Raw genomic sequence first — 25,640 nt, forward strand, 5'->3', positions numbered from 1 at the left:
GTATTAATGATCCATGAGCGTAGTAACCACTAGTTTTTCAGCCCTCACTCCCCTTCCTTCCTTTATTTTTCTGGAGTCCCTGGTGTCTATGTTTGTCATCTTTATGTTCACTAGTGTCCAGTGTTTAGCTCCTACTTATAACAGAGAACATGTGGTATTTGGTTTTCTGTTACTGCATTTGTTCGCTTAGGATAATGGCACCCAGATGTATCCATGTTGCTGCAAAAGACATTATTTCATTCTTTTTTATGGCTGCATAGTGCTCTATGGTGTGTAGGCACCACATTTTCTTTGTCCAGTCCACTGTGGATGGGCACCTAGGTTGATTCCATGTCTTTGCTATTGTGAACAGTGCTGCAACAAACATACGTGGCATGTGTCTTTATGGTAGAATGATGTCTTTTCGTTTCGGTATACAGCCAGTAATGGGATTGCTGGGTTGAATGGTAGCTATGTTTTACATTCTTTGAGAAACATCCAAACTGCTTTCCACAGTGGCTGAACTAATTTACATTCCCACCAGGAGTGTATAAGTGTTCCCTTTTCTCCAAGCCTCACCAGCATCTGTTATTTTTTGACTTTTTAGTAATAGCCATTTCGACTGGTGTAAGACAGTGTCTCATTGTGGTTTTGATTTGCATTTCTCTGACGATATGTAATATTGAGCAGTTTTTCATGTTTGTTGGCTGTTTGTATGTCTTCTTTTGGGAAGTGTCTGTTCATGTTCTTTGCCCACTTTTTAACGGGGTTGTTTTTTGCTTGTTGACTTGTTGAAGTTTCTTATGGATTCTGGATATTAGATCTTTATTGGATACAGTTCGTGAATATTTTCCCCCATATTGTAGGGTGTATGTTAGCTCTGTTGATAATTTCTTTTGCTGTGCAGAAGCTCTTTAATTAGGTCCCACTTATCAATTTCTGTTTTTGTTGTAATTGCTTTTGGGATCTTAGCCATAAATTCCTTGCCAAGGCTGGTGTCCAAAATGGTGTTTCCTAGGTTTTCTTCCAGATTTTTTAAAAGTTTAAGGTCTTACATTTAAATCCTTGCTCCATCTTGAGTGAATTTTTGTATGCGCTGAAAGGTAGGAGTCCAGGTTTAATCTTAATCATTTGGTTAGCCAGTTATCCCAGCACCATTTACTGAACAGGGAGTCCTTTCCCCATTGCTTGTTTTTGTCAACTTTGTCAAAGGTCAGATGGTTGTAGTTGTGCAGCTTTATTTCTGGGCCCTCTATTCTATTACAATTGGTCTATGTATCTGTTTTTTGTATCAGTACTATCCTGTTTTGATTCCTGTAGCCTTACAGTATAGTTTGAAATCAGATAATGTGATGTCTCCAGGTTTATTCTTTTTGTTTAGGATTGTTTTGGCTATTTTGGCTCTTTTTTGGTTCCATATGAGTTTTTGAATAATTTTTTTCTAATTCTGTAAAGAATGGCATTGGTAGTTTGATAGGAGTAGCACTGAATCTGTAGACTGCTTTGGGCAGTAGGCCATTTTAATGATACTAATTCTGCCAATCCATGAGCATGGAATGTTTTTCCATTTGTTTGTGTCCTCTATGATTTCTTTGTAGTGTTTTGTAGTTCTCCCTGTAGAAATCTTTCACTTCCTTAGTTAGAGGTATTCCAAAGTATTTTTTTTTTGTAGCTATTGTAAATGGGACTGCATTCTTGATTTGACTCTCAGCTTGAATGTTATTGGTGTATACAAATACTATTTTTTTTTTGTATATACTACATTTTCTTTATTCAGCTCTTCACGGACATTTAGATTGTTTCTATGTCTTTGCTGCTGTAAATAATGCTACAATCAATGTGAGAGTGCAGATATTTCTTCAAGATCCTGATTTCAATTTTGAGAGGTTTATACTCAAAATTGGGATTGCTGGATCATATGGTAGTCCTATATTTAATTTTTTAGGAACTTCCATGTTGTTTTCTATAGTTAATGTACTACTTTACATTTCCACAGTTAATGTACTAATTTACATTTCCACCAGTGTACAAGAGTGCCCCTTTCTCCGTACCCCTACCAGCACTTGTTGTTTTTTTGTTTTTTTGTGAATAGCCACAATGACAGGTATGAGATGATGTCTGGTGGCTTTAATTTGCATTTCTATCCACATATTTTTTGAGGATAAATACAAAAAGGAGGTGCTTTTATATATATGTGTGTGTCACAAAAGGATTATATGCAAACCAATTGCAAAATACAAATGCTGCATTTCAACACTGTCTTTAACCATTGTCTTAATTTTTGGATTTAAGATTTTAAAATAGCTATAATTTATTTTCTGTTAACCAACTTAATTTTTACATGCTTACTAATGCACCTTTGTATCACAGTGTTTAGCATTAGCAACACTGTGGGAGAAGAGGCAGAGAAAATACCCATGAAATACAGGTAATTTTTAATTTTATGAGACAGTTTCTTCCCATGAAGAATTTATAACTTTCTCAACTCTAATCAAAATTCCCTGCCACAGGAGCATGTTCTAATTAGAGCCGTCTGCTCCTAGCAGGATATTCATCCCAGGCCAATGTATGGTGAAACATTCTAATCCATTTTAAGCATGTAATTTGTTTCTGCACTAAAATTCTAGGCAAAGAGCAGCTGGATGTCATTGGAGACTTTTCTTACACAATGAGGGCAAGGAAAGTTAAAACAGGAATTCACTGAGTGGAAACCACAGATCTGTAATTAAGAAATATTAATCTAGGACATGCAGCGATAAAAATCAATGACCAGCTGCTCATATCATGCTTATTGAAGTAGTTGACCCTAGAAAAACTACTAGCATCTCATTTGCTCATAGGCTTTCGCCTCTCCTTTTCTTGGATCAAGAGACATGGATTTATTCATCTATCCACTCATTTATTCATTCACACTACAACCATTGACAATTTTTGAGCAAGGCGCTGTGTTTTGTGCAGAACACAATGCCTACAGATGTAAGTCACTGATCTGGTTTTCAAAAGTTGGTCAACAGTGTAAAATAATTTCAAGAGTGTTTTAAAAGGTCATTTTAAAACTTACCTTGGGGGCAGAAAAGGAATAATGTGTGCAATAGTCTGTTTTTGTTCCTACCATACACATAGCAAATAAGTGTAAGTATTACATTATTCCCTCCACAACTTGTATATTAGTACATAATTACAAGAATTGAGATATCTCAGATACTTTGTAAGGATGGCACATCTTTGACATAGTTGTTTGCATTCAAAAGCCACCGTGAAACTCAGAGTGGATACAGGAGCTATAAAAGTAGAAAAAAAAGACACTATTCAAATTTCCATTAATTGGAAATGATTTTAAAGGACAATGTAAAATACTAATTCAGGTGTCCATGAATGACTCCTAGGAGACAAGGTAACACACACACACCCACACACACAGTCAGAAGCTACCTCCTGTTAGGGTCTTTTTTGTATCGGATTTTAAAATTTCTACTTCAAGTTCACAATTAAATGCAAATACTTAACAGAACTGTTCTTGAGCTCTTCACTGCTAATAACCTCTGCTGATTTTGCCCTCCTCTCCTCTACCCCTTTGCTTCAGCTCCAGTTTCCCAAATTTCTATGACCGGGGAAGGAGCACACTGAGACAAAGAAAAACACCACGCCTCCTGAAGACAAAGGGTTGCAATCACCTGACCCAGAGATTAGTTCTTTAAAAAACAAAAAGTCACACACACACACACACACACACACACACACACACGAAGCTTTGCATATTGAAGTGAACACCAACAGTTTCAGATTTCAAAATGGATGAACCCACGTGCACACGGGCACACAGGCACACATACGCACACACAAACACATATGACATGATTTATTTCAGCAGAGCATCAGAATGCAATAAAAAACAAAAAGATATCATATATTTTACAATTATTCTCTATTAAATGTGGAACCAAGATTAAGCTCCGGTGACAAAAAGAAAATCCTAGACCCAGGACCAGAGCAGCTGGTGGCTACAAGTAACGTCACTGAAGTGGTTCGGCTGTGACAGCCTCAGGTGTAGACTGCTAAGCAGAAATATCCTTGTGGGTACGGACGCGCTCCCACCGCTCCCCAGAGAAACACAACCGGCTCCCACCGCTCCCCAGAGAAACACAACCGGCTCCCACCGCTCCCCAGAGAAACACAACCCACCAATTTCAAATGCAAGTTCATCCCGGAAGCAAACCTCAGAACTACACTGATGACATATCGATGCCCATGTGAAGAGTGGAGGCCCAGCACTAAAGGAAAGCTGTCTCTAAACAAGTCATCACAGAAGCATATCCGTCATTATTGCCAGTAATACTTTGTCAGCCTTCATTCATCCTTTCTATCACAAGAGCTTATATGAAGAGACTTAGCCTGTAAACAGTTGACTCTGAGCTCATTTCAAATCAGCCACACATAGGCGAGAGTTATAAATAATGCACGCAGTGAGGCTGCAGAATGGTTTGAGTGCATGCAGAATGAATGACCACACTGCATACATCTTACCAAGTGTCGATTTACTTTTGTTCACAACTGGATAGTGGCTAAGCATAGACATCTGTATAAATATTCGCCAAGACGAGTCTTCCAACAAACCATACTAATTAGGATGCTGTAAAATAATCGCAAACCAAAAGACTGCTGAACAGTTTACAGGTAGAGCATATGTGGGCCCTGAGGACAATGTATATTCTACTTGGCATGTACATCATGGATTTAGAACTAATAGAGATCCTATCTTTTTAGTGCCTGAAGTGGCTAAAAAATATCTTCTTAAGTGGCCAAGCATGGTGGCTCATGCCTGTAATCCCAGCACCACGAGAGGCCAAGGTGGGAGGATCCCCTGAGGCCAGGAGTTGGAGAGCAGCCTAGGCAACATAGCAAGACCCCGTCTCTACAAAACAAATATGAAAATTATCCAGGCATGATGGTGCGTGCCTGTAGTCACAGCTGTTCAGGAAACTGATGCAGGAGGATCACTGCAGCCCAGAAGTTCAATGCTTCAGTGAGCTATGATCACATGTTTTATATATAAAATATGTCATATTTTATATTCAAGAACATATATATACGTGTGTGTGTGTGTGTGTGTATCTTTTAGTTACCTTGATGGAAATCAGTGGTTTATACTTCCCAAAACCCAATAAGATATTTAAGCATATTTTTTCATGCTGAAGTTATTTATTTACTGCCATATTGAGGAAAGTATGATGGAAAAGAAATAAAGAGAAGAGGAGAAATAACTATCTTTAAACTGCTTCCCAAGATTCACAAATAAGCTACACAAAAACTCTAAGCTCTGGCCTAGCAATGTTTTTGATGTTTGGGGATCTTTTTTCACCAGCTCTACTTTAAGCTTCTATTAAGCTTGTCAAATTGATTTCAGATTTGTTATACGCCTGGCACAGCAGGCACTATTTAAAATGCATGCTCCTGGCAGTGGAGGTGGGGCAGTGCCGTCCAGTCTCAATGTCAGCCGGCTTCATCTGGCACCTTCATCCCATGTACATGCTCATATTAATCTGCCGTCTAACAAAGACCTGGAAAAGCCTAGTATCTTCCCATATTAAAGCCAGATCATTAAAGAAATACCTCTTGAGATTGTATAGAAGGGCAAGAAGATAATAGTTAATTTCTAAACCAAATTGGTTTCATAGAAATTCTGCCTTTGGCTGATCGCTTCACTTCAGTAGAACAAAACAATAAATTTTTATCCCTTTTCACTGAAACCCTTGGTTATCTCTGCATCAGGGAAGAAAATAATCTCTTCTATTAAGATTAATATTGTTACAGGAATATTACCATGATGATTATTATCATAAATTCACCTCTATCGTTGCTTTCTTGCTTGTTTGGCTTGCTTCTTTCTTCTTTGAATACACCATACCTGAGGAAGCAGAATTACAGGCTGATGATATCAAACTACTCTGTTTGGCTTAACGTAATTATGGACTAGTTGTGAATAAAAATATGTACTGACCTCTTATTATGTGACTAGCACTAGGTTAGGTAAATAATTTTTTTCTTTTACCCAATGGGTAAATGGTCTCTTCCCACAAAGAGTCCTATGACTAGGCTGGGTAGGAAAGCCGTAGCCACGAAACAATTAATGGACGGAAGGGTGCTCTAGTGGAGAGTCGTTTGCACTGAAAGCATCAGAGAGGCTTCACAGAAAGACTGGAACTTGAGGTGAGTCAGGACGTTTCATAAAAGATGGATAAGAAGCAGAAGAAGGAGGAGCTGGCTTGGCACCAAGCCTAATGTATGAAAGAACATGATTTGTAATATAGGAAAGCACAATCTATCTATAATACACACATACTTAAATATTTAAAATTGACTCAACAAGTTAAAGACCAGGCTTTGCCAAAAGTAGACACTAGTGTTCCTATGGTTTGGTCTTTCAAAGAGTAGATCCTTTGAAGTATTTCAAATTGTATTACCCACTGATGGAGTTTAAGAAGAAAGGGAAAGAAAACCAGTGCAAATCGATTCCTGCTGACAACACTTACACATCGCTCTTTGGGAGTAACTGCTTTCCAAGGTGTAATTAGGATCTTTTGTCCATTCTACGTAAGATATGATAACATCACAAATACAAAAATGCAGTGGATTTTATATTTTAAAATATAAATAATGAATTAGATGTCGTGATGGCCAACTGCTTAGTTGATTTTACCACTCATGGCTATATGACAGGGCTCACAAGGGCAAGAGCCATTAACAAGGGTAATTCCCTCCTGTGCTTCTCTCCTCTTCCACAGACCCTGGCCTGTAATAGATGCCATTCCAGGCCTAAGTGCTGAATGAATACATAAATGAATGAATTGTAGATGTGGCTTCCGATAATAAGGAAATTCAAACTACTGCATGCTCTTTACCCAAAATGACTGTGTGGAAAGAAAATAAATACTGCTTCTATTGAGATGTTCCTTCATCATAGGAGGTCATATGAGAAGTTTGGGAGAAGAAGGGAGAATGACAGTAATAACAGGGGATTTCTCTTCATCTCTAATGCTAAGGATCAAAGACCTTTCTCCTGTTTGAGGCTGACTGCATTTGCATTGTACACTTTTAGATGATGAATAATTAGACGTTTTGTGTGTATTTATGATTGGGGGTTAAATTTTAGGCTGTGAATCCTGATATCAAAATTTAGAAGCACTGACCTCTACTTATTCATGTATTGGTAACAAAAAGAACTTTCCAAAGTTCTCCAAATTTGGTATCACCTTAGAAGAGATAATCTCATTTTACACTTGAATAACCCAGTATTTCATTAAGCACTTAGTATGTACGGGGTTCAGTTAGCTATTGTTCAATAATCCAATAGATGTTGATTTTCGGGACTTACCTTGGGGAAGATAATTCAGAGACAGGACAGGACAAGCAAATATTAAAGACTTAATTAACTAGACGGTGTAACGCATATATAATGAGTACCATATAAGTCAATTAAATAGCATTGTAGGACTTAAGAAAAGTAAGAATCACTACTAATGGAATATTCTTGGATGACTTCATGGAGAAAAAAACAATTGTGCCTTCGACGAAGGGTGAGATTTAGAATGATGAAGAAGAAATTCGAGTGCGTTTCAGGAATTCATTCATAGCATGAAGAGAATTACCAACGGCCACGACATGTTTCGAGAAAAATGCAGACTCACTTTGCTAAGGGTGGCTGTTCCTATGGGAGTGGGGAAGTTGATAGGGAAATTACAGTTTCATTCAGCATGTCGAGAGCCTTAAATGACAGCCTAGGCTTTTAAGACAATTCCGTAAGCTGTGTTAGGTGATATGATAAAAGGAGTCATTTTAAGACCATTTATCTAATGTGTATACTAGTGTGCAAGGTACATTTAAGGGGGGACATACTAGAGGCAGGAAACCGAGAAGCTAGGAGCCAAGCACAGGACATTAACAGCCACAGCTCCAGTGATAGCAACAGGACTGGAAAAGAAAGAATGGAAGAGTGACAGTTCAAAAGAGAGATCAGACCGGGCGCGGTGGCTCACGCCTGTAATGCCAGCACTTTGGGAGGCCGAGGCGGGGGGATCACTAGGTCAGGAGATCAAGACCACCTTGGCCAACATGGTGAAATCCCATCTCTACTAAAATGCAAAAAATTAGCCTGACGCGGTGGTGCGTGCCTATAATCCCAGGTACTTGGGAGGCTGAGGCAGGGGAATCGCTTGAACCCGGGAGGTGGAGGTTGCAGCGAGCTGAGATCTCACTAGTATACTCCAGCCTGGCTACAGAGCAAGACTCCATTGGAAAAAAAAAAAAAAAGAGTGACAGTTTAAAAGAGAGATCAGGGCACGCACGGTGGCTCATGCCTGTAATCCCAGCACTTTTGGGAGGCCAAGGCAGGTGGATCACTTGGGATCAGGAGTTCAAAACCAACCTGGTCAACATGGTGAAACCCTGTCTCTACTAAAATACAAAAATTAGCCAAGCATGGTGGCACACACCTGTAATCCCAGCTACTCAGGAGGCTGTGGCAAGAGGATCGTTTGAACCCAGGATGTGGAGGTTGCAGTGAGCCGAGATCACGCCACTGTACTCCAGCCTGGGCAACAGAGTGAGACTCAAAAAAAAACAAGAAAAGAAAAAGAAAATCACTAGCACTTTTTGACCAGTTGGACTTGAAGGGAGGTTCTAAAGGTCATTTAAACCAAAACAACTCCAAAAATGAGCCCAGAAATAAAGGCAATTCATGTACATCTCAAAGAGTTGTACCAGTTGACCACTAAGGCCTTGAACAAACTAAGTTCCACTCCCTGTGTCTGTACAAATTATGCTCCTCTGTCTCCCCTTTGCCTATCCAATTACGGCTGTGTATTAAGATCTATTTCAAATCTTCCACTCCTTGGAAAGCTGCATGATTTACTCCCTGTTATGTGCGAGATCCTCCTTGGGCTCCTGATACATTCACTTCTCTACCACATAATCAGGTGTGTCGTCGCATCCTCTTGTATGCTACAGTAATTCTTTTACCTATCAATCCCTCTACCCTCAATACTTTCTACTCTATCTTACAAAAGCTAGCACTGAATTAAATATTAACTGGTAAAAAATACAAACCTATAGCTAGAGGTAACAAATCTTAATAAATGCATCTCTTTTACTAGACCACTAGAGATTTTAATACCCGAAGGATACAGGGAAGCCTATTGGCACTGAATATTCAAAAATTTAAATAAGCTCTTTTGAAACTTGAAGCTGAAAGTCTTTCTAGATATTCAAGTATTATCTATGGAAATAAAACAAGAAGCCCCGGAAAAGTGTGGCAAGCACCTTCCATTGCTACATGAACAATTAAAAAGCCTATTCTAAGAGGCACAATGGAGCTCACCATTTCCTATGTCATACAAGGGGAAATAATTCAGTGATGTCTTTGTGCTGCTCAGAAAATCACACAAAGTCACTTTCTGCTTTTTAGTTTGCTCTTTGACCCTGTGTAAAAAGTTGCCACAGAAATTGCTTTGTGCTCAGCAAAAACCCAACCTGTTCAATTCCAGTGACTGGAATCATCGAAGGTCAAAATGTAAAACTCACCTGCTGGGCCACATTTTCACGATTCAGAGGGTTCTTCTGCACTCAGCATTTATATGTTGCTTTCTTTCTGTGGAAAATGTATTCCATTTTCAAAAGACCTAGCCATGATTAACTTGTACTTGGTTGACAAACATGTATTCAAAGTCATTTGGGTTCTGAGCACAGTATTAAGGGATTTGGAAAAGAGAAGGTTAAAAAAAATTGTATACAGAGACGTCAACTTAAAATCCTGAAATAGCAACAAATATACCAACCTTGACATTGTAGTTTATAAGCCCATTTTAGAAAAACAAACATATTGCACAGAGAAAAACAACAGAAATGATGATCCATAAAATAACATGTATTTTAAATTAAGCAAACTAGAACATCATGAAAATTTCATTGTATGGACTTTAAGAACAGGAATGCAATCAGTATTGAAAAAAGGTCAAAAGAAAATAAAAATCTAAAGGTTCATTGAAAGCATAGAGCAGAAAATTCTCTGAAAATGTTTTCTCTAAATCTAAAATTATAAATTTCATCAAATTTGAAATTTGGGTAATAAAAATGGACTATTCAATGATAACATTTTCAAAATACTTCATAATGCCTTATTTATATTAGATTTTTGTTCTTAAGTAACATTATTGACAAATATTTTTTTAAATATACAGTTATAATAAATTAATGGCAAAAAGTAGGAATATTTTCATAGTTATGTCATAACTTATTGTCATAAGTTAAGTGGCCTCAGACTGCTGGGCCTTTTACATGTCAATTTCTAACATTTTGTCCACTCATAGTATTTTACATTTAATTTGCCATTCACTGTAGCCTACTAAGAACTAAATAGTGCAAAGGAAAAACATGTTGTTAAATCAATTACACGAACTTTGAAGACAAATTTGCAGTCAATAGGCTTTTTTCTGAGAGCCTGTGGGAGGTTCTGTGAGTCCTCTATAGTTTCTATCTGTCCATTACTATGTGTCCAATACCTACCACATCATTGGCAACCAATTTAATTGATAACACAGTGATAAAGAAAGAAAGCATACATATTTGTGACTTTTTTCCTATATTATTTGAAATCTTCAATTTATGTTTAAGTCTATGTCTGCTTGGAATAGATTAAACTTCCAAAAGTTTGAATACCAAAGTAACTGAGGTGCTAGCTATCAGGTGCATTTTTGATATTTCACGCTAAAATTAAACAAATTTTCTTTGTACATGTCTTTTCATTGGAAAAAAATATATTGTGGGATGATAAAGATGTTTTGTTCCGGTATCAAATTATCTTTCTTTGTCTTTATTTGAACTATAGATGTGTACAGCAAATTCAACTTTGAATAAAAAATGTGATGTTCTTTTTTGCCTCGCTAAGTATTAGTAGCAAATATTCACGTCAATAGCTAATATTTTCATGCATCAAACATAAATTAGAAAGAAATAGTATTCAGTATAATCAACAGGTTCACAGACAAAAACAGAAAGAAAAGAATGGTAGTTGATTTTACCCATGTCTGGAAAGACAACAGTATGTTCTGGAAAGCTCTCTGATGGGAAGTGAGCGGGGCAGAAGTGCAGGAGAGCTGGGAAATAGGTTGCAATATACTGTGAGATCCTTTAGTTTGTGAAACACAAAGGCTCAGATTGCAGGGAAGATATTAAGCTTCACATATTTCATTTGAAGTGTTTTTACATTTACCGTGTGTGGTAAAATGGCCACAGCATTTCAGGGCAAATGTCCTTGACGTGAATGGGACTCCCAGTGTTGGGTGCCACTCCACCTCCGACACACACTGTATTTGTTTCTGAAGAATCGTGCTTGTGAGGAGGTACAGGACACACAACCTAGCGTGGCCCAGGGAAGCTGACTTTATCATATATATGTATGTGTATATATATATATATGAATAATATAAATGAATACTCACCTCCCCTAATGTGTTCTGTTATAAGCTAGAATTTTCATATGAAGCAAAATCTCATGGGATGTCACTTGAAAGGAAAACATGTTTTATGAAATCAAGATCTCTAGAAAAAAAGTAAATAGGTATCATTAAAATTGTTCCAGTGATTTTTTTTCAAAATGATCAGATATACCATTTCGTAACATCCCCAGAAGTTAAACTATTAGAGGATTTCCTGAAAAATGATTAAATGCTACCCACTTCACCAAGGATATACATATCTTACACTTTCAATCAATCTTACACGTTTTTATTAACAACTCATAATCATAATTCTTTCACTGCTTATGGCTATCCCAACTTGATAAATAAAGAAATTGAATGTATCTGCCCTGCCCTGAGGTCAAAAATACTGGCGTGCACCTCCTCCCTTGTAAGATTGTTGAACCCACTTAATGACTCTGCGTTCTGGATGTGGGTCATGGGAGGGACCCATCGTCATCACTGAATGGACGGTCAATGTGGCAAAAGCTTAAGATACTTTTAGAAGTCAATATTTCGATACTAAAACCAATGTTTAAAATTGAAATGTAATTTATATACCATAAAATTTACCCGTCGAAAGTGTACAATATAGTGGTTTTTAGTATATCCATAAGGCATTACAAACATCACCACTATCAAATTCCAGGACAGTTCCCCGGGCATGGTGGCTCACGTCTGTCATCTCAACACTTTGGGAGGCTGAGGCAGGCGGATCACTTGAGCTCAGGAGTTTGAGACCAGCCTCGCCAACATGATGAAATCCCATCTCTACTAAAAATACAAAAATTAACTGGGCATGGTGGCAGGTGCCTGTAGCCCCAGCTACTCGGGAGACTGAGTCAGAAGAATCACTTGAACTTGGGAGGCAGAGGTTGCAGTGAGTCGAGATTGCACCACTCCAGCCTGGGCGACAGAGCAAGACCCTGTCAAAAAAGACAGAAGAAGAAATGAAAAGGAAGGAAGGGAGGGAGGGAGGGAGGGAGGGAGGGACAAAGGAAGGAATTAAAGGGAAAAGAAAGGAAAGGAAAGGAAGAAAAGAAGGAAGGAAGGAAGGAATGGAGGGAGGAAGGAAGGAAGGGAGGGCGGGACAAAGGAAGGAATTAAAGGGAAAAGAAAGGAAAAGAAGAAAAGAAGGAAGGAAGGAATGGAGGGAGGGAGGGAGCGAGGGAGGGAAGGAAAGAAGGAAGGAATTAAAGGGAAAGGAAAGAAAAGGAAAGGAAGAAAAGAAGGAAGGAAGGAAGGAAAGAAGGGAGGGAGGGAGGGAAGGAAAGAAGGAAGGAATTAAAGGGAAAGGAAAGGAAGAAAAGACGGAAGGAAGGAAGGAAAGAAGGGAGGGAGGGAAGGAAAGAAGGAAGGAATTAAAGGGAAAGGAAAGGAAAGGAAGAAAAGACGGACGGACGGAAGGAAGGAAGGAAGGAAGGAAGGAAGGAAGGAAGGAAGAAAAAGAAACATAATCCCCATTAGCAGTCACTCTGCACTGCCTCTCCCCCAGCCCTGGCAATTGTTAATCAACTTTATGTCTCTGTGGATTTGCCTATTCTGTACACCAACACCAATTTTGAAAGAGATTTTTTTCATTAGTTCACTTGGATATTTTGTGCTGCTCTATTTTCTTTCTTAAAAAACAAAAACAAAACATCTAGAGGATAAGGAAAACAAAACTTTGCAGATTTTTGTCAAATACTATTCAGCAGAAGGATTATTTTTTTAAGGAAACATAAAATAAAACTTAAGATTGCTGGGCTCAGTCTCTTGGAATTCATTATTTCAATTATTTTATTCATGCTACCAAAGAAACCTTCTGTTTTTTGGGGTTTTTTTGAGACAGAGTCTCGCTCTGTTACCCAGGCTGGAGTACAGTGACACAATATTGGCTCACTGCAACCTCTGCCTCCCAGATTCAAGCGATTCACCTGCCTCAGCCTCCCAAGTGGCTGGGATTAGAGGCGCACGCCACCATGCCCAGCTAATTTTTGTATTTTCCATAGAGACGAGGTTTCACTATGTTAGCCAGGCTGGTCTTGAACTCCTGACCTCAGGTGATCTGCCCACTTCAGCCTCCCAGAGTGCTGGGATTACAAGCGTGAGCCACCGTGCCCAGCTTCAAAGAAAACTTCTTGAAAAAATTATATTCTCATAGGAAGCACATTAGACTAATTATATTTTATAGTTAAAACAAATAACACTAAACATAGCTTACATTTAAAAATGTATTTGCTTAAGAATTAAATGAAATAATTCTCTGGAAAACATTCAACTGTTAGATATTTTAGCATAATTGCTCAATTTTGTGAAAGAGAATCAAATGCACATTTGTTCTTAATATGAAGAATGGAAATTCAGTTTCCTAAACTATCTATATTTTAATTAAAACAAATTTACTCTCTTTGTAATAAGATAATAATGTGGTATTAAAATAAAAGCATTCTCAATGATAAAATGTTTTTGTTGACTAGCTTTGCTAATAAAACTATGTTTTGAACAATCACTGGGTTAATCCTAGTGACAATGTGTGAAGTTTTCAAAACAGGAAACAGAAATTAAGAGACTCTTGTCCCATAGTCTTGGTACAATGTTAAGAGCCTGGTTTAAGGGAGATGGGATAGAGAGAAAGAGACGGAAATAGGTGATTTTAATGAGGTAGAACCAACCAAACATGTTAAGTTTTACACAGGAGATGAGGAACACTTCAAGATGGCACCGTAATTTCTTGCTTGAATGACTGACTGTGGAAGACAGAATTTACCAACATTTCAGACGGGGAGGAATTAAAAAGCTGATAAGAAAAGATCCTAAGTTTGGAGCATTTTGCCCTGTAGCTATTTAACTCTCAACCAGGTATTTGGATATACAAGTTTATTGTTCAGAGTAATAGAAGCTAGAGAAAAATATGTGGAAATGGTCAGTATAAAACTTGTGGTTAGGCCGGGCACAGTGGCTCACGCCTGTAATCCCAGCACTTTGGGAGGCCGAGGCGGGCAGATCACAAGGTCAGGAGATCAAGACCATCCTGGCTAACACGGTGAAACCCCATCTCTACTAAAAATACAAAACAAAAAAAAAAAATGAGCCGGGCGTGGTGGCAGCGCCTGTAGTCCCAGCTACTGGGTATGTTGAGGCAGGAGAATGGCATGAACCCAGGAGGCGGAGGTTGCAGTGAGCCAAGATCACGCCACTGCACTCCAGCCTGGGTGACAGAGCGAGACTTTATCTCAAAAAACAAAACAAAAACAAAAAAAATCTTGTGGTTAGTAGAAATTCTGGTTGAAATCACCCAAAGTGTTTAAAGAAAAAAGAAGGTGGCTAAGGACAAAACTGATAGAAAGAGAAGGAAGGAAGGAGAGGACAAATGGAGACCTGAAAGCTACTGAACAAAACAGAGAAATAGGGGAAAATCCAAAGGGCTGATGTGGCAAAAACCAAAGAACTCAAGTTTTAAAACAGAGGCGCTGCTTAACAGAAATAAATGAAGCAGAAATATTCAATATAAGCAAGACTGAGAAGTGAATATTGGAATTGCCTATCTGGATATCACTAGAAGAAAGGTTTCGGCAGCAAGGGACATGCTAAGCCGGCAGTTAGACACTTGAGGCCAATGCTGCTAAGCTGAAAATGTGCACTTAAAACTGATTAGTGTGTAGACAGCATTTGGAGCCCTTAAGTCAGTGTGAGATGACTTGGGGAGCGAGTGTGGGTAAAGAGAAGATAACCTAGAACTAAGGCCTTGGGGCTAGTCAACATTAAGAAAGAGGCAGAGGAGGAACCAGCAGAGAAAACTGAAAAGGAGAGGCCAGGCAGACGAGAGGGACACCAACATCCTGTGGGGCCCTGACAGGCTTTACGCACTTGTGTCAAAGAGGACCGGTGGTCAGCTGTGTGAAGTGCTGCCACCAGAAGAGAAGGGGAGTTCCACTGGAATTCGAATTGAGGAGGTTATTGGCCATGCTAGGGAAATGCCTAACAGGAGTCACTTAAAAACATGTCAAAGTCAACCAAGATAAAGAAAGCCTAAGGAATGGTTCCAGAGTAAAGGCTACTAACAGGACATGATGATTATGGGTGACGTATGACCCTGGACTGCATTGAGATCACTGGTAAAATGTGAATGTAGACTACATATTGGATAGTAATGTGGTATCAATGTTTAATTTTCTGATTTTGATAACTTTACTGCAGTTATGAAAGAGAATACTCTTTTTCTTCGGAAATATACAATAATGTGCTTCGGAATAAGGGGCATGGCATCTCCAACTCAGTCTCAAATTACTCAGGAAGAACAAAGTCTGTGTGTGTGTGTGTGTGTGTATGGATAGATGATAGAATAATAGAGCAAAACATAAACAAACCATGAGTCTGAATATAAGCTATACTGCAGTTTCTCGTACTATTATTTTAACTTTCATGTATAATGGAAAGTAGATCTTTGAAATTACAGAAAGAAAATGAGGAGAGAGAGAAAAAGGGGGAGAGCAATTGAAAAAAGCAAGTCTACCAACTCTCGTAAAATAAACCCCTGCACTCTATAGAAAAGTAAGGAAATAGAGTGGGAAATGGTGGGGAAGATAATATCAAAACAAGATTAGGGTTTTTTTCTCTTTATCTGACCAAAATTATAGCACATTGGCAAGCTGATGTCAATGTGGCAGTAGAAAGAGAAAAAAGGTTGATAAAAGAGAAAGGGGGGAAATTGCTGGCATGATTTTCTTCCATAAGGAGAAGAGGGTGAGTCTGCACACAAATGGAGAGATTGGGTCTCCTAGGAGCAGGAAACATTCATCTATGGTAATAAGCAGAAAAACAAAGCATGAGAATGCAATTACTGGAGGTAAGAAAAAGACAGGAAGAGTGCCTACCTCACTTTTTGCCCTGGGGGGACCTGGAAAGCACCTCCCTTGAATGGATTCATGGGAAGTAGTGTTTCCAAGGGACAACCAGGTTTCAGTCTGAGCAATAAGGTGAAAGAAAAGTTCAGAGAACATCCTAACAAATGGCAGAGCTTGCATTTAAGAAGCTGTCTACAGAGACACATGGAAAATCCAGCCATGTTAGTGGATATACAGATAGCACAAGGTTGAGGGCCTGCATGATAATGGATGGCCTGTGTTTGAAATGCTTGTTCCTCGGTGCCATAAAGAACAACATAAATTAATTTTCTCAGCAAGGCCATTTTTATAGTTTCTGCAGAAAGGGTACACTTGCCAGCAGTTTTGCCACAAGAGTACACTGAACAAAGGAGACAGGGTCATTTATAACCTAACTTGTCCACCCTACCACCGTGTCCGGTTTCCAGTGGCTGGAACGGGACCTCACTTTCTGTATTTGTCCCGATTGGCTAGCAACTTAGAACTTTTTAAAAGAGGCAAAAGTAGAGGAGAACAAAGAAAGGAGGAAGTAACTTGTGGAATGCTGAGAAAGTAAACACACCTTCAAATAAGGAAGAGGAACAGGCTATAACCTAATGCTTGCTTGGACAAGTATAAGCATGCCAGGGCAAATATGTAGGCTAAACTGTGGGAGCTGAGAACATAAAGTACATTGATTTCTTTATTATGGCTAACAGATATTTAAGAATGTTAGCACAGGTCTTTGAATAAATTTTACTTGTAAGAGAAGTTACTATCTATTCCTAATTAGACGGGGAGGAAAGTCTTTGAAGAGGAACTTCTACTTTACTTTTTACACCCACCTGGGACCTGGTTTCTGGGTGAATGAGGGAATGAGGGATGTGAGCATAATGTGCTCAGTGCTGATTATTTCCTGAGGAGAAGCGGGCAACCAGTTCAAGACAGATGTTATGGGTCCACTGGCTGACCATGCTTTCCTGCAGATGCCAGCATTATGGCAACCAAGGAGAGAGAGACAGTCTCCCTAACAACTAAGCTTCCTGGAAGCTGAAGCACCAAATGGTTTGAGTGTTTCTTCTTAAAGGCAAGGCAGTGTGGCCCATATGAAAAGGGTGGCCCCTTGTGAAGCAGGCGGCTAGACATGGGCTCTTCTTTGTGGGATGAAATGTACAGCAGCTGGTGTGGGAGCGGGAGCGTACGTGGCTTAGAGGCAGCCTCTTTTCTCCAGCAGCGGGCAGGATGGCTCTGGGATCACCTCAGTCAATGATGTCACCATCCAATTAAAAGGTAAGGATCGAAGCAGTTACAAGTATGTTTGTACAGGCTTAATTTTCTCTGGAAAGTAAGAATGGCTCACCTGAGGATAAAAGGGGGAAGTGAATGAAGTCAGGGAACAAAACATTTGAGGTCTCAAAGGGGATTCATGAGATTTTGGATCAAGCCACTGAGGGCGCATCAAAGGTTCATGGACTAGGACGTGGAAGAATTATAGAACAGGGCCCAGGGCCCACCCAAGGTTGGAGTTTACAAATTAGTCACTACATATGTGGTCCTGGATCTGTTGAATAGTAGACTCTTCAAAACATACTGATAAATCCCTCCCTCTTAAAAGCTGAAGAATTGGCCCTCTCTGAAAACCACAGCACTGACTCACAATACAGGGATTACCCCAAAGTGCTCTGTGAAGCTCGTCTAATCTATGAGCAATTGGAAGGGTAGAAGAGTTTGTAAAAATAAAAAAAAGAAAACTGAGCTGTAGCCTTAGATTACAGTGTGACATTTAGTGAGTTCATTGTCTGTCTTTAGTGTAAGAATCAAGGAACAAATTTGTTTTATTGTTTGGCATATTATCTAACTCATTTGACAATACTGCTTAAGTTATACAACAACCCCAAATTCATATTTTTAACCTCATTTTTTAAAAAATTGAAATGCTGTCACCTTGGAGTGTTATTTTACATTTTGTAGCACACATTTGTACTTTGGGTTCTTTTTAGGCAGAAATCTGAACTAACAAGTACTTCTACTTTTTTCCCCAGATTCTTTACATTTCTACAGCTTTATTTCACCCCTTTCTAACATAATAAACCATTTCTCAGTAAACATTTAGATAAAATGTCACACACTTGGAGAAAGAAAATCTAGATTGCAGATCAAAAACAAGGCCATATTAAGCATGAGAAGTGGTAGTGGGAATGCAATTTTCAATGTTTTGATTTAATACCATAAAGAATGTCCACAGAATAGACTGCAGATTGGAATTCGTGGGGACGTCTTCTTTAGTTTATGTAAAGAATGCCATTCTTATTCCGTAAGATTTAATCAGGCTACTTGAGACTGAGATATAAGTGTAGAGAAGAGAAGATATTAACTTTCCTTCTCCATATACTCGGAATGTAAAGTTACTTAGGAAATTTTACATTGACACTACATGGTGAGTGTATATATATATATATATATTTATTTATTTATTTATTTACATATATATATCTTAAATATATACATACATTTCTTTTTAAGATAAAATAAGTATGAGACCTCAAAAATATTTGGAATGCAAATACTATTTTAAAGTAATAAAATATTTCAACTAAATTGAAAAGTGCTTGAAGTATAAATTCTATTAAATTTTAGTGAAAAAATATCATGAAAATACTCATCATATAATTAAAAACTTATTGTGTACAAATGGGTTCTGCTATTTCTAATATATTTTATTCTCAATGTATTATATTCTATTATATAACTTTATGATATTCATTTAATTTCAATTTAAGTACTAGATTTTGATATACTACTTTACTATATTTTAGTTTCTATTTCCTTTTATAGACAGATTCACTCCCTACCACTAAAAATGTTTAAATACTTAATTTAATCTGAGACAGCATCTGCAACAAAAAACAGATTTGCTGTTGTAAGTTTCTGATATTATATGTAAAATGGCATAACAATATAATTTTATTTGAAGGTAGACTGTGTTAACTGAAATATAATATTATCAATCCTAGAGTAACCACTTTAAATATAAAGCAACATAGCTAATGAGCTAAAAGAAGACATCAAACAGAACACTAGAAGATAACCAATTGAAACTAAAGCAGAAAATAAAAAGGGTGAACAAAGAGAAGGTGGCACACATAGAAAACAAACAGCAGGATGGTGAACGAAGAGAAGATGGCACACATAGAAAACAAACAGCAGGATGGTAGATTTATACCCAGCCACAACAATAATTACAATAAATGTAAATCATCTAATAATTCGTTGAAAGTCAGAAATTGACTTCCAATTTCTAGTCCAGCATAAAAGGAACCTGAAAATCATCACTGTCTCCTAACAATAAGTAAAACACTGAAAAACTTGATAATCAACAACTCTTCTAGATCTGTCGGAAAAGTGAGCTCATAGGACAAACTGCCGCCCTCAAAACTGGAGAGAGACACCACTGGATACAGACAAGTCCCACTCACCAGAACAGAAGCCTCATGGGAATAAATACTAGGCTAGGAAACCCTGAACTGTAATCTACACATTGCTACGGGCTGGATTTGGACAATTCCGAGAGTTAAAATCTTGGGGTGGGGCAGTAGTAGGGAGACCTCCAGACTTTTGAGTTTTACCTCCAGCAGCCTCACCAGAGTCTCATAGTGAATATTAGAGAAAAAGTCTATTTTAGTCTGTTTGGGCTATATAACAAAATACCTTGAACTGAGTGATTTATAAACAATAAAAGTTATTGTTCACTGGGAGGCTGGGAAGTGCAAGAACAACGTGTGGGCAGATCCAGTGTCTGAGGAGGGCTTGCTCTCTGCTTTGAAGATGGAGCCTTCTTTCTGCATCGCCATATGGTGGAAGGACAGAAGGACTCCCACAAGTTGTATGAGGGTATTAATCCTATTTATGAAGACAAGCCCTCATGACCGTATTACCTCCCGAGGGCCCCAACTCAATACCATTAGTATTAGGTTTCAACACACAAATGTTGGGGGTTCAGAGATATTCAAACAATAGCAAAACTCCTCATGCTTCTGACAGAGAGAGTAGAAAAATAACTACTTTGAAATACGCCCAGAGCATTCTGCTGTTTTTAACAAGGCCTGCCCTTGGTAAAAAAAGGAAATATTTTACCAGAGCTAGCCCCATCTGGCTGTTGATATGGAGTGAAAAAATTACACAACTTCAGACTGCTCTGGCCATCTTGTCCCACCTATGTGGAAAGAAGAGAGAGACTCCAAAGCACTTGCTAAGGTCACACCACAGAAACACAAGCTCATTAAAAGACTGAAACCTAATCATCGAACTGCAGGACACTTCCCCTCCCACTCCACCTTCCCGTCACATCACTAATGACTTATCTACTACAGTGCCTTCTACCTGCATGTTCAGCTGTCAACAAAAGTTACGATGCATATTCAAAAGTAGAAAGCAGGCCAGGCGCGGTGGCTCACACCTGTAATCCCAACACTTTGGGAGGCCGAGGTGAGCGTATCACAAGGTCAGGAGTTCGAGAACAGCCTGGCCAATGTGGTAAAACCCCGTCTCTACTAAAAATACAAAAAAAGTGACCTGGGTGTGGTGGTGGGCACCTGTAATCCCAGCTACTCAGGAGGCTGAGGCAGGAGAATTGCTTGAACCCGGGAGGCGGAAGTTGCAGTGAGCCGAGATTGTGCCACTGTACTCCAGCCTGGGGGACATAGTGAGAATCCATCTCAAAAAATAAATACATAAATAAAAAAGTAGAAAACACAATCTGAAGAGACAAAACAAGCACCAGAACCAGGTTCAGATACGGCAGGGATGTTGGAAAGTGTCAGACTGGATAAAAAACAAATCTTAACTCCATGCTGTGTGCAATAAACTAATTTTAAATAGAATGATACTTATAGGTTAAAAAGAAAAAGAAAAAATATCATGCAAACACTAATCAAAAAAGGTGGTGTGGCTATAGTAGCATCAGAGTAAACTTTAAGACAAGAAATACTACTCGAGGTAAAAAGGAGTATTTCTTAATAAAGAAGTCAATTCATCAAGAAACTATAACAATCCTAAATGTGCATGCATCTAATAACAAAACTTCAAAATCATAAAGCAAAAACCAGAATTGAAGGGAAAAATAGACAAAAATCCATATTTACATTGGATACTTTAACACTCTTCTCTCTGCAACTGGTAGAACTAGTGAACTATATTCAGTAAGAATATAGAAAATGTGAACATCACCAATCAACACATCTTGACTGATACTCTGCAAAATAGCACCTAACAACAGCGTGTTGCACATTATTCACATGTGCCGTGGAATATTCACAAAGACAGATCATTTGCTGGCCCATGAAATAAGTCTTGAGAGATTTAAGAGAATTGAAATCACTTCAGAATAGGTTTCATTCACAAATGAATTAAACTAGAAATCAATAATTAAAAAAATAGGGGAAATCCCCAAGTATCTGGAAATTAAGCAATATAGTCACAAATAACCAAGCATCAAAGAAGAAATTACCAGAGAAGTCAGAAAATATGTTAACCAATGTAGTAATGAAAACTTAACATACTGAAATATATGGATGTTGGTTAAGCAATGCAATGTTGAGTGGGAAGCTTGATCACCATATGGTTGTATTAAGCACTGTGAAAACAAATAACTATAACATACTAAAACAGTATTTATTGGTTTTGTTTGTTTGTTTGTTTTTGGAGACAGAGTCTCATTCTGTCACCCAGGCTGGAATGCACTTGGTGTGATCTCAGCTCACTGCAATCTCTGCCTCCCAAGTTCAAGCGAATCTCCTGCCTCAGCCTCCCAAGTAGCTGGGATTACAGATGTCCACCACCACAGTCGGCTAATTTTTGTATTTTTAGTAGAGATGGGGTTTCGCCACGTTGGCCAGTCTGGTCTCAAACTCCTGATCTCAGATGATTCACCCTCCTCGGCCTCCCAAAGTGCTGGGATTACAGGCGTGAACCACCGCACCCAGCCTAAAACAGTATTTTTTGTTAATGAGGGACCATTTAAACCTTCTTTACTTGGAAGAGGCAGGGAATGAAGGACAGGTGTGAGGCACAACACAGTACAACCTAGGGACAGGGGTGATATTTAGGCTGGACTTTGAAAAATGAGGCCAGATGAGGAATTTCTGGGAGGCAGGAGCATGAGGAAAGGCAGGGTGTGCCGCCCCTGAAATGCTGTGGATAGAAGAGCTGGCATTCCAGTGTGGCTGCAGGGTAAGATGTCTGGAGGAAAGTGAGTGGGGCCGAGAACATCAAGCCGAGCATGCAGCAGATTGTGAAGGGCCTCGTATGCTCTACGTGTACACAGAAGTAAACGTATGAGTCAGAATTGCTTCTGTGAACATATGCAACAATATTCTCTTTTTGCTTCTCTAAAGGAAAAATAACTGACTAATGCAACAGTCAGCTCAATATGAATCACAACTATTGGAAAAGAGAAGGAAGTTTGATGAGTACCAAAATTAACAGAGGCTTTTCCATATGTATCCTTTGGGTAGCTCGCCAGAAGGAAGAATCATCACAGCTACTTGGCAGGTCTTCCTAAGCTAGCCACAATCACACCTCTCCACAAAATCCAGCTGGTATGCAAAGTGTGAGAAAACAGCCCAGCTAAAACACATTACTGAAAAGTCTTGAATTTACAAACAAAGGATTGCTGTTAAATAAAGAAAATAGAAAACAAAACACAGTACTGTGTTGTGAATTTTGAGGAATAGTTTTGCACCAGAAGATGTAAAATGTGATTAAACAGGCGTTGATTGATTTGGGTTCAGTGGGTGAAGGCCTCTCCCTGGATTTGAACATTTCAGAGTCCAGACTGACTGTATAATATCAAAACACTGTATAAAATGCTTCGATTTGTAACAGAATTTCACATTGTCAGAAATCATACGGCACTTTGATTTTTCCTAATTCACAATTAAGTTATAATAGCAGCAAGCTGACGTTACTCAGTCACAGAGCCAGAGGATTTGATGAGGTGTACAATTTTCCCTCAAGGATAAAAATGTAATTATGAAAAAGTCCTGAACTGAAAAACAGTATTGTCAGCTATTTCCAAGAAAGATAAAAGATTTAAAGGTAAAGAAATTACAGATAAAAGGAATACAAAATTAAGTTGAAACCACCAGGGTAGCGAGAACAAGTGCTAAACAAGAACCAAACATTAAAACATTTTATTATAACGAGAAAATATGGCTTTCATTTTTCTAAAAGGACAGCACTAAATTTTTAAATTCGTATTTCTGATTAGTTCACCCAGATGTTTAAAAATGAATAGATATCAATTGATGATTGTACTTTCAATGGTGCTGAAGAGACGAGCCCTGAATTTGCCTCAGTCTGTCAAACTGGCAGTCAGAGGGAGGCCCTCGCCAGAGGAGGCCTGTTCTGCACTCAGCAACCAGGGGACTGTCAAACTGGCAGCCAGAGGGAGGCCCTCGCCAGAGGAGGCCTGTTCTGCACTCAGCAACCAGGGGACTGTCAAACTGGCAGCCAGAGGGAGGCCCTCGTCAGAGGAGGCCTATTCTACACTCAGCAACCAGGGGACTGTCAAACTGGCAGTCAGAGGGAGGCCCTCGCCAGAGGAGGCCTGTTCTACACTCAGCAACCAGGGGACTCCTTTTCATAAGTTCATGTAAACTGCAAGGGGTACTTAATAGTTTTGTTTTCATTTCTTACCCCAAAACCTATCTCCCACTAAGCCCTCTCTATGAAATGAAAAAATTAATATCTGCTTTAACAGGATTGCTGGGAAGATCAAGTAAGAGAAAATGAATAATATATGTAAAAGAACTTTATACACTGCATAGCCCTACACAGAAAGCATTATTACAAAGTATTTTACATTTATAAAGTGCTTTTCAAAGCACTCTTCACTTAAAATTCAATTCACAATCACCAGCTGAGGCTGAAGACTCGACGCAGAATCCCCGCCTGCATGAAGCTCATGGTCTGGACTCCAGAGGAATCGGGTAACCCTGTCTATACCTGCGGAAAATGCTGTGAAAATATAGGAGGTTGCTACAAAGAAGTTGGCATCCAAGTTAGAGAAGTGAGTGCATCACTCCTGTTCTCAGGACTCTGGATTTCTGCAAACCTTCCTGACATATTTAATGAATATTTGAAACTATCTCATTTCACCTGTTATCAATCCTCTGATAGTAACTAAGAGAGATATATGTTATTTCTTATATGAGAAAAGTGAGGCTTCAAAAAGATAAACAACCTCATTGTGATTCAATGACTTGACGTTCAACTCACAGTCTAGAAAATGGCTAAGTGGCAAAACTGGTCTTCAGACTCAAGAAACATTCAGTGTTATACAATAGAGTTCGTTTGGTGTTTGCAGTCATGGAAATGGAACGTGGGGTCTCACTGGAAATAAACTACTCCATACCAGACACATATTTTAAAAGAAGAAATCATGATTCTTAGAAAATTGATGTCACCACTATACATTTAAAATTCTGTCAAAATAATTAAAGTAAACAGCCAATGTGCATGCAAATGCCTTACATGAATAGACTATCCAGTCTCAAATCCAATAGCTGTTCTGGGAGGAAAAGTCTCAATTTGTATGCCGTGAGAATATCAAACTGATATTTATATAACAGTTAGCATGGCCACAATGCTCCAAAGAGAGTGCAAAGATCCTGCACACTGGGTGGCCAATATGGGTTTAAAAAAGAAGGAATTTTTATTGCCCTCTCCCCAACAATACTGTGCATGCGCGTGCACACACATACACACACAATGCAGCTGCAACAACAGGCACAGGGAGAGGTTCCAGCAACCCTTTCTCTGCTCCTCAGGGAGGCTCTGACAGGGCTGATGGAGAAGCATTTCTTCGTCAATAAACAGAGGTCAAGGAATGCCTCTTTACCATGGAGTCCGGCCAGAGCTACGTGTCCCACTTGTGAACAGGAACGGAGGTAGGCGATGGACACCTATCTATCGAAAACAAACTAAATTCCAGAAAATAATCTTAGAGTTCAACAAGAAAGAAATGTTTTCAATACATTTCTGTTCATTTACAAGACTGGAAAAGTGTTTAAAGTAGACTATAAAATTGGTGATAATTTACTTAAATATGCATTTATTGAAAGTTGGTGTTTTATGTATTTTTATAAATTTTATATTTATATAATATGAAAATTCATATTATGTATTTAAATATTAAATAATATATATTTAAAGTTCATACTATATATTTTAAACTTAAATATTAAAATTTATTTAAATTTAAATATTAAAATATGTTAAAATTGGCACTGAATGTATTATATATCAT

The sequence above is a fragment of the Theropithecus gelada genome, chromosome 5 (genome assembly GCF_003255815.1).
Source record: "Theropithecus gelada isolate Dixy chromosome 5, Tgel_1.0, whole genome shotgun sequence".
In the NCBI taxonomy this organism is placed as follows: Eukaryota; Metazoa; Chordata; class Mammalia; order Primates; family Cercopithecidae; genus Theropithecus; species Theropithecus gelada.